Raw genomic sequence first — 10,598 nt, forward strand, 5'->3', positions numbered from 1 at the left:
TTTGCATATGCTTTTTGAAAACCAAACCCACTTTTAACTTAGTTATTTGGCAAAATAATTGGTTTCATTCTAACTTTTAAATGTACTAAGCTTTCCTTTACAACATCCTCTTTTCCATTCCACAATGCCGCGAAACCTGTATGTCAACATTAAAAAGGAAAACAAAACAAAACTTTAGCGACTACAATGAAGGTGAGAAGCTGAGTAAATCACTCTCAAAACATTCATTTCCTACTGCCTTGTCTTTATGTAGATATCTTTTATCTCCATATTTATAGAATTTTTATTACATAACCCCCATTCTTAAAAAGAGAGCTACCAAACCTTTTAACACTCTTTGATCCAAATATAATTACCACCCGTTTTAAATCTCAAATCCCAAATTGTTGAGACTTCCCCATAAACTAACTAGTACCCAAAGCGTTTAGATTATGGTAGTATGGAGTAGGAGTGTGTGCTTTTGTAGTCCAGGTTAAATACAAATGCCCATAAACTATAGTGTGGGGGGGTGTCTTTTGTTTTAAATAAACATCGAGAATAGGTAAAAAATAAATTGTACAAGAATGTAATTCAAGTTTAAGAAAATACATATGTACGCCTTGGAAATGTTCTAAAATTTTAAAAAATTTGTTTGTAATGCGTATAGCAATGGTATCCTGCTGATAAACAGAATGCTCAAGCCTGTGACCCCCAGATATTTGGTAAATTCTAAATAAAATTATCCCTAGATTTAAATTATTTAGGTGAAATTATTGTTTGGTTTACATAGCCCCTTAGCGTTAAAAAACTTAATGGTAGTGCACCTTTCTTGCTCACATAAGGGTACTGTAACTAGACTATATTGTACAAAATATGTCAAGCCTGGCATACAATGTTGTCACATTCAACGTAGAAAATCTTTTTAAAGACAAACCATATCTTGTTCTGATACTGCCACTCTGTCATTCGTAACTTATGTTTTATATTTAAATATGCCTTAAAAATACATTCAGTGATTTATTATCACGTAGTATCATCAAGGTGTTTTCTCAGACATTTTGCTTCAAATGCAGCCAAGGCCTTCCTGGAACAGTAGTCTTTGCATCAATTAGTATATTTCTCAACACCTGATGGTTGGACCAACCAGTTTTCTAATTGGCTTCGGAAATTTTTAAACACCTTTTAAAGTGCCTTTGGATTGGCTGGAATTTAATTATAATACCCATTTCGAAGAATTGCATTTCAAAAGCGTCCATGGATTATTCATTGCAATTAGGGCCCACCAAGCAAGTTTTACAGCTGTTGGTCCACAACTCCAATCCAATCCAATCCAAATATTAATGGATTTCAGAAAGATAGCCTTCCAAGTTGGTCAAAACCCCAAGGAAATACAAAATCTGACTTTAAAAGATGACCTAACAAAGCTGAATTTATATACTCATGAGTCTAGGACATTGCAGGCTTTTTTAGAGAATGCTCAAATATAAGAGCATTGACATTTACTGAGGGCCTCCAGGCACTATGCTAGATACTTATATGTATTATCACAGGAACCTTCACTCAAACCCATAGGATAAGCTTTAATTATCTTGATTTTGCAGATGAGGCTCCCAATGTAATTTGCCTGGGGTTATCAGTTTAATAAGGGCAGATGGGAGAACCAGGTCTGGTTGACTACAAAACTTGCCCTCTGTCAGGCCTGAAAAGGATCTTGGGAACAAGCAGTCCTTGCTGTTTCAATGTAAACATTAGAGTCCAGTGGTATGGCATAGGCGAAGGGGACAACCCTCTAATTAGTGAAGACCTACTTTGAGAATGCCAGTTTTCCAATCTAATTTTAAATCTGGGGGAGGGGTTTGCAAAATACTGGGACTGCAGTGGGAGAATCTCAGATTTGTCATGAACCACTAAAATTGTAATCATTTCATAATATGCCAAAACAAAAAACAGCTTCTTAAATTTCCCCCCATATGATAACAAAACAACATTTTAAATAAGGGATATGCCTTTATATGTAAAATTTTAAATTACGATTTACAGAGACAGGATTTTGGTATGTGAATGTAAGATTAGGAAATTTTTAAGAGGAAAGTTCTTAAAATGGTGTTACTATATGCAAATAACTTTAATTGTATTGTTTGCAACTTAATTATATGCAATTAAATGGTCACTCCTATGATTCCCATCCCTGTATGTGACCTAGAAAGAAGAGCAATTGGACAAAGAAAAAAAGGGAGGATGTAATTATAGCTGAAATGTTCTAGTGTGTGTTTGGGCCTCCAAATAAACAGGCCCCATGTCCATATAACAATTAAAAGTGAAAGAGGGTTTTTTTCTCCCTCCAAATGTTCTCCTTGCTTGGTTGGCCATTCTCAGAGGGGAGAATGCAAATGCTGGAGATTAAGTAATGATATGCATGACTAGATGTGTCCAGATCACAGAAATACCAAACATACCAGCAGAGTTAGTGTTCTACAGAGTGTTAGTAAAATAAAAAATTTAAATTTTTTAATATGCATAAATAAGGTGTATATCTTTATTTGTACCTCTAGAGGTACTTATATTCAGGGTTTAAGTGTATCTTCTCTGTACTCAGACTGATCTAGGCTCAAATTCCACTGCTGTCTCTCACCAGATGTGTTGCTTTAGGCAAGTCATTTTGCCCCTCAAAGCCTCAACTTCCTCATCTATGAAACAGGAGTAATTATAATACCCACCTCTGAGAGTTATTTTAAGGATCAGGAACAAGTGCATGTAAAATGTTTATTAGCACAGTGCCTGAAACATAATGAGAGTTCAATACATTCCGCTATTATATTGCCTTATTTTATTATGTGTCAGGTTGAGCTATGTGAAATCTTCCCATGTGAATACCTGATAATTCAACCTAATATATTTCTCTTACGTTCCTTTCTGGATAGGGAACTCCTCAAGGGCACCAAGTCGTCATCTCCATCTTTATACTCTCTGGGGGCCCAGCAGGGTACTTTGTATATAGTTAGCTCACAATCAATACTTGTGGGATAAAGGAAAAACGGCCCAGTCCACAAAATTTACAAGAATACAAAAAATGTGTGTATCTCTATCTAGAGACCTATATATTAATATTAAGGGGGTAAAGCAAGTCTCCCGAAATGACATAAAATCATTGGCCAACTGATCACAGGCAGTACTGTGTAACCTAATGGTTTAGTTTTCTCTCTCCAGTTGGTTTTATCATTGCCACATTTTAACCATGTGATCTTGGCCTACTTTTTAAACTTCTCAGACCTCAGTTTCCTCATCTGTAAGATGGAGAAAAAAATACCTATATTTGGGTTGGTGGGCAGAGATTTAAATGACAGCAGGTATATAAAACCCTTGCTTTAGTTCCTGGTATGTAATAAATATTCAATAATAATTGCCATTATTGTGGTTGTTGCTATTATTAGAAGTAATGTGGAATTGTTTTCAAAGCAATGATAAGCAATTTATTGGAGCAATTATAAACATTTTCAATCCACTGTCTGCATTATAATTTTATTTAATATAGGAATATAAACACTTTAAATCACCTTTGTAGAGGCTAAGGCTATTCTAGACATGACACATTTCAAGCTGGTTATTTTCCTTGACAGACTGTTAAAAAAAAATGTGAACTCCTACAAGTTTCCAGTACAAGGATAAGGAATTAATACAACAGAGCAGAGCTGTTAAAAAAGGAGAGAGAAAGGCATTCAGCACTCCCACTGGCCTTCCTGTCTTACACATCTAGCCTGTTTCCCCACAGAGTATGTGAGGGGGAGGAAGCCGTCAGGTTATGGGGCCACCGCATGCTGCTGGAAGGCATGCCCAGGATGTGCCACTCAACAGCTCCCAGGCCCCATTGGCACTCTACCAGAACTCCTGTCTCTCCTAAACACAGCATTTCTCCCACTCTACCATGCCCAGGAAGATGGTGGATTGTAGAGGAGGTAGAATGGAGGTCACATAATCAGGCTTTAAAGTTCTACTGCAAAGCACCCTTGGAACTTGTTGAGAAAGTCAGCCTCTAAGATAGGATACCATGTAAAGGGACTTGGTCAATAAGCCAGCGTCCTTTACGAAAATGAAACTACTAAGAGGTAAGACATCTGAAGAAAGACCCATTTGAAAAGATGATTTGTGAATTCGAGTTGAAGACAAGGAAATAAGTAGGTACTAAGCAGGCACCAAGAAATATCCCAAACAATGAAGAAAAAAACTGAGGGAGTACAGATGCTGTGTAACCTCCACAAGTATTTTGATCACTAAAGAGCCACATTCTTATTTGAGGACAAGAAAGTTAATTAGACATTTTTAGAATATGGTGAAATACTCCTCAGACCATATAATTCTTTCTATCCTAAAATGTCGTAAATTACTAGTTCCACTTCCCAGGTACCCTGATACATAAAAGTGACACTCTGAACAAAGGTACGAGTACTCTTATACCTCAAAATATTTATACATTTCTCTCATTGTTAAGTCATACCAGTCAACTACCAGTTGGATCAGTCCCTTGTGAGTTAGGTTAACTTGAGTCAGGTCTGAGACAATCAAGATGTTCAGAGATTGGCAGTCAGAGCAAAAAGCATTGATGCTTTGGAGGGATAGTTCACGTGGGGCCTGGTGAAAACTTGATGAGTTATTCCTGTCCCACCACAGGCATGCACCAAAACTCAAGTAATCATTTTCCCTTCTGAGTTTGTTCTTTCTCCAGTTTCTGTGTTTGTAGCACCCACCATTCACCTAGACCAACCCTTTGGATATTTTAGGTTTGTCTATGATACCTCCTCATTCTCTCATCTCCCTCAAACCTTGGAACTGGTGGGGCTGAGAAAATGATAGCCCCGAACATGGCACACTGACATGCTGAACTAAAAAAACAGTCTTAAGGTCTCTTTGAACTTCCCCCACCCCCTATCTTAACTTTCTGTCTCTATCAAAGCACAAGATGAGTCTGTTCTCTGAATTTCTCTTATCTACCTAGAAACCAGACTGCCAAAGAGAAACACAATTGCCTTCCCCTCCATGAAATCTCATTATTTGTCACAGAAAAGAAGACTGAGAAATGCAACTACACCTGGACAGACTTTTTCACAAGATAATGTCTGCCTGTCACTCAAATTCCAAAGAGAATCATTTACAAGTTAATTTCTGTCTCCTGGACCATTTATTCTCCCTAAAAATCATTTGCTACCCCTCAAAATTGCTATCTCCCCTTCCCCTGTGAAGAAGGGTATATAAGCACCTAGACCTCATTATGTTATTGGGTAATCATTCTCCTGCTATTCCCTCATGCTTTGCATGTTAAATAAATCTATATGCCTTTTCTCCTATTAATCTGTCTGCTGTCAGTTCATGTTCAGCAATTGGCCCCTATAAAACCCATCTCCAAAATCTCCCTCAAATCCAGGCCCTCTTCTCCACTAATTACCATCACCTACATTCAGGTCCTCATCTGTTGCTTGGCCTCCCATCAATCTCCTATCTAAATTACTATAAAAATGACCTCTTTAGACCCCAGAGCTGGTTGTGTCACACCTCCACCAGCACCTCACTGCTGGGAAAGCTTATTAAACATACAAACTCTGGGCTGGGTGCCACAGTTAAGGCCTGTAATCCTAGCACTTTGGGAGGCTGAGGCAGGAGGATGGCTTGAGCCCAGGAGTTTGAGGTTGCAGTGAGCTGTGATGATGCCACGGCACTCTACCCTGGGTAATGGAGTGAGACCCTTCCACCCGCCACCCCCCCCCAAAAAAAATACAGATTCCCCAGCCCAAACCCATAACCACAGAATGGGAATTTCCGGGGAGAGTGGAGGAATGCCATGTGTACTTACAAGTACTTCAGTAACTGGCTCCACCTGCCTCCCCAGGCACATCTGTAGCCACTCCTCTCCTAGTACCCTGAGAATACCCTGCCCCTGAACAAAGGTCCTGATTTGGGTATATCCTTTCCCTCTGCCTGGCATGTCCTTCTCCACTGGGCAAGTCTACCATTCTCCAAGGCCCAGCTCAAAGACCACCTCCTCTCGGATGCCTTCTTCCATCCCCTACATCAAGTGGCTTTCAAACATCTTTGCCTGAGACTCAATCCCAAGAAATGCAGTTCACACTGCAAAGCGATAGATATATAATTGAAACAAATGTTTCAAAAAGCAGTATCTAAACTTACTATAGAGGATGCAACTTGATATATTTCATTCTGTGCTATCTCATTTAAAAAAATGCTGTTAGAAGGATTTCATGGCCCACTAATGGAGGTGACCCTCATTTGAAAAACAATGCTTAAAATAAGCAAAGGACTCCCTTCCCTATGCATCTGATACATACCTCTATTATCCCATTTATCACACTCTATGGTAATTATCTGTTTACAGTCTATCTTCACCCCCTGCTCCCCTCCCCAAAATAGGCACACACCACAACCAAGTCAGCGTGTCTTCCCCAGTTCCACAGCTGTTGACAAACGCAGAAATGAGAAGGGGGAGAAAGGATACTTTAATTGCTTTTGCTTTGCTCGCGTCTAACCTTTTTTTTTTTTTCCTTTCTGGTTACAGTTCACGGAATAGTCTACTGGCACTCACAAGAGGCTGGGCCTGGGATTATATCAGCATCAGCCCTTCAGTTAACAGTCATTTTTGAAAAACAGCCATTTGTTATCTCAGTACAATTTAACCAAGGAGTAAATTCTTCTCCCCCTCAAAAATAAAAACCGCATACACGCAAAACCATCAGAAAATATTTTGTCGAGTTGCTAGCTTGCCAAGATAGTGCAAATGTGGCAAACAAATCTCTCACTTAGATATTTAGAAGCAAATATTCAAAAACCTCAAAACCCTCCTTCCGTACCACTTCAGAAAGGAAACCCCCGCGGGGGGGGGCGGTGCAGACACAGAGGCCTCTCTCTGTGCTGCCTGAGCCCCATTTCTCACTAGCTGTCCCCGTCAACACAAACACATGAGAAAAGTAGGAAAAACAAAAGGAAGGCAGAGCAGCTAAAAATGAACCGCGGTAATGAACCCGGGCGGCTAGTTCCGGTGCGAATTGTACCTGTGATGGATGCGCGGGCGAGACAGCGGCCCGCAGGGGGAGGGATCCTTGTTCTGTGGCACGTGGCTCCATCGACAGGAAACCTGCCTGCAACACCCTCCAACTCTGCACACCGCCCATTTGCAGTATCGTCATTTGTGTGATGCTAATTTGCTCAATGTCCTTGTAAACGTTCTTGCAGAGATTAAATGAAAATCTCTTGCGGCTTGGGGGAGCTGGCCCTGGGGCAGGCTAGGAGAGGAGGAGGGACCTGGCAGTCCTCAAGTGTCAGTGAAATGCTCTGGGAGTCGGAGGAGACGGACGGCAGGCAATCCTGTCCAAGGAGAGGGGAGAAGGGGAGACACTTTGAAGCTGGGTTTTAAAGGATGAGTAAGAGTTCTCCAAATACTGTGGGCAAAGAGAGAAGAGGGCTCCAGGTAGAGGAACCTAAGAGAGTCTATTCCGGGAAGTCCTTAAATATAAATGAGGGGGAACCGCTGACGGGCATAATGTGAGGGGCTTTGCACACCCCGGGGAGGAGTCTGCGTGATCCTTTAGGCTGCTGCTTTCCACGCTGCAGGTCACAACGCAATAGGCTGTGAAATTCATGAGTTTGTGATCAGATTTTGTAAAACCTGAAACAGCCTAGATTAAAAGATATCAGAGTACATCCCAGCTAGTGAGGGCGTAAACGTTTGTGAAATTTGTTTCAGTTATAAATGTGTCTATGTATGTTATGTACTGGTTTGCAACATAAATGTATTTCTTACTGTGACAGTGATTTTAAAATTTTCGAACAACAACAACAAAAGTCTAGACGAAGAGGACCCAATGAGAAAACGCTATGAATTCCACGAGGATAAGCGTGGTAGCAGCATGAAAGGTGAGTGAGGGCTTGGAGGACACTTGGCATTGTGTTTCCATGAGGCTTCCCCACCCTAGACAGTGAGTACCTCAAGGGCAGAAACTCTGTCATGTAGCCCTCAATTCCCAGCACATGGCACACAGTAGGCACTAAAGAAATGTTTGTTGACTAAGTGTGGTAACTAACCCTCAAGATGACCCCCCAAAAGCCTCACCTCCTGGTATTCTCACCCCTGTGCATCCTTCCTCTCACAATGTACCAGGGTTGGTCTGTGTGACCAACAGAATCGGGCAGAACCTCCAGCTTCCATCTGGGGTGCTCCCTGGATCACTCACTCTGGAGGAAGCTGGCTGCCATATCATGAGGACGCTGGCTCTGTGGAGAGACCCACGTGGTGAGGAACTGGATCTCCAGCCAACACGAGGTGAGGAACCTAGGCTTCCAGCTGACAGCTAGACAACCACATGGGTGAGCTTGGAAGCAGATCACCCCCCAGCCCACCCTCCACATGCCTGCAGCCCCAGGGCCAGCATCACTGCAGACTCATGAGAAGCCCTGAGATAGAAACGGCTAAGCTATTCCTGGATTCCTGCCCCACAGAACTGTGACATAATAAATGCTTGTTGATTTAAGCTGCTACATTCTAGGGTACTTTGTGTTTTTTTGTTTTTTGTTTTTTTTGAGACAGAGTCTTGCTCTGTTCCCCGGGCTAGAGTGGGTGCCGTGGCGTCAGCCTAGCTCACAGCAACCTCAAACTCCTGGGCTCAAGCGATCCTTCTGCCTCAGCCTCCCGGGTAGCTGGGCCTACAGGCATGTGCCACCGTGCCCGGCTAATTTTTATATATATATATATATTTTTAGTTGTCCAGATCATTTCTTTCTATTTTTTAGTAGAGACGCGGTCTTGCTCTTGCTCAGGCTGGTCTCAAACTCCTGACCTTGAGCGATCCACCCGCCTCGGCCTCCCAGAGTGCTAGGATTACAGGCGTGAGCCACCGCGCCGGCCTAGGGTACTTTGTTATACAGCAATAGACAACTGATACACTGGGTTAACATGAACTCTAGAAAAGTTTAAAGTATGCTGGAGTTATTCATCATCTACTGCCATTTGTTCTTTCTCAAAGAATTTGTCACGTAACATCTTTAGCTTGCCTAGATTAGAGAAGGGCACCTGCCCCAAACTGGACCAATCGACCCTCTCTTCTGGGTCTTGGCACGTGGGACCTGAAACAGGGTCAGCTGTGGGGAACAGATTACAAGGCTAGCACGACCAGAAGTCAAGACTGCTGCTGCTGTGGGCCTGGGGACAAGTGCATGGGCACAGAAGGGCCAGTGTGTCAGGGAGAAAAAAGCAGATTCTCAAGGGGCGTGGTGGGAGGGAAGAGGGGAGGAGAAAGTGTCTGGCTGGCTTTCTAGCTTGGAGGCTGGAAGATTCCCTTTCCTTATAATTATTCCTCATTTTAACTGCTTGTCTTTGAGCAAGTTCCCTTTCTTGCAACACAAAGATCCCTGCATACGCTGGCCAGCATGGGCCAGGGGAGCAGCCTGGCAGGCCAAGTATCTCTCTGGAGGATTACAACTCACCAGAGACTAAAGCTTTATTATTATTGCCATGCAAAACTGCTATAGATTGAGTACAAAGTCCTTTCAGACCATCCAACTCCTTTTGCCTTAACTCCATTTTCACCAAGTAATGCTTTGATTATTAATGTCCTTCAATTTCAAAAGCGGTGTTCTGGCCTGCTGATCCAATCATTCCAGTGGTTGGGTCAGTTCATGTCCATTCTAAATTCACAGATTGGCTTTCAAGTACAAATCATTCTTGAGTAACCTCCATTTCATGTCCTTTGCTCTTGGTCAAGCCCTGTCATTTATCCAACGAACCCTAACAATAGCTTCTCAATGGCACTTCCCCCACTCCCATCCATTCTCTTCGCCTAAAACAGGAATCTGATGCCTCACTCCCTGCTCAAAACCCCAAGCACTTTCAGAATGACTTAGGCTCCAGCCACATTTTCCACTGTGTCTCCTGCATGCTCCTGTGGACTCTCCATTCTTGCCACATGGCCTCACCAAGAATTTCTCTGATACAACCGCTGCCCACCAGGCTCTGCCTGGGTTCTTTCTATTGCTTGGCATTCCTTTCTTCTGGGCACATCCCCTGCCTGCTGACTCTTCCCTCCTCTTTCCTTTGTACTTCTGTAGAACTCCCTTCCTCCTTGATAACACACACTACAGTTGGCTTGACTAGTCATCAGTTGTCTTCATGTCTGTCCCTGGATTGTAAGCCTCGAGGAAGAAAGGACTACACTTTGTTAATTTTTATACCTTCCCTCACCCCAGGGCCAACTACAGCATCTTGCACCAACATGTTAAACTAACATTTCATGAATCTTTACTGTATTATGGCACCTGGCTAGCAGACACTCAAAAATTGGCCACTGAATTGATTACAGTGAGTTGGGATGGCACGATGAGTTTTCCTTGGACCTAATGATGTTCAGGTAAGATGCTCAGCTGGCCTCTGTGTGTGTAGAGCTAAGGGAGCAGAGTTAGACTCATGGTGGCATCCATGGTACAGCAATGAATAAATACCAGTCTAACCTCTTTTTTTTTTTTTTTTTGAGACAGAGTCTCACTCTGGTGCCCGAGCTGGAGTGCCATGGCGTCAGCCTAGCTCACAGCAACCTCAAACTCCTGGGCTCAAGCGATCCTCCTGC

This window comes from Propithecus coquereli, unplaced genomic scaffold, assembly GCF_000956105.1.
Source record: "Propithecus coquereli isolate 6110/MARCELLA unplaced genomic scaffold, Pcoq_1.0 Scaffold158, whole genome shotgun sequence".
NCBI lineage: Eukaryota > Metazoa > Chordata > Mammalia > Primates > Indriidae > Propithecus > Propithecus coquereli.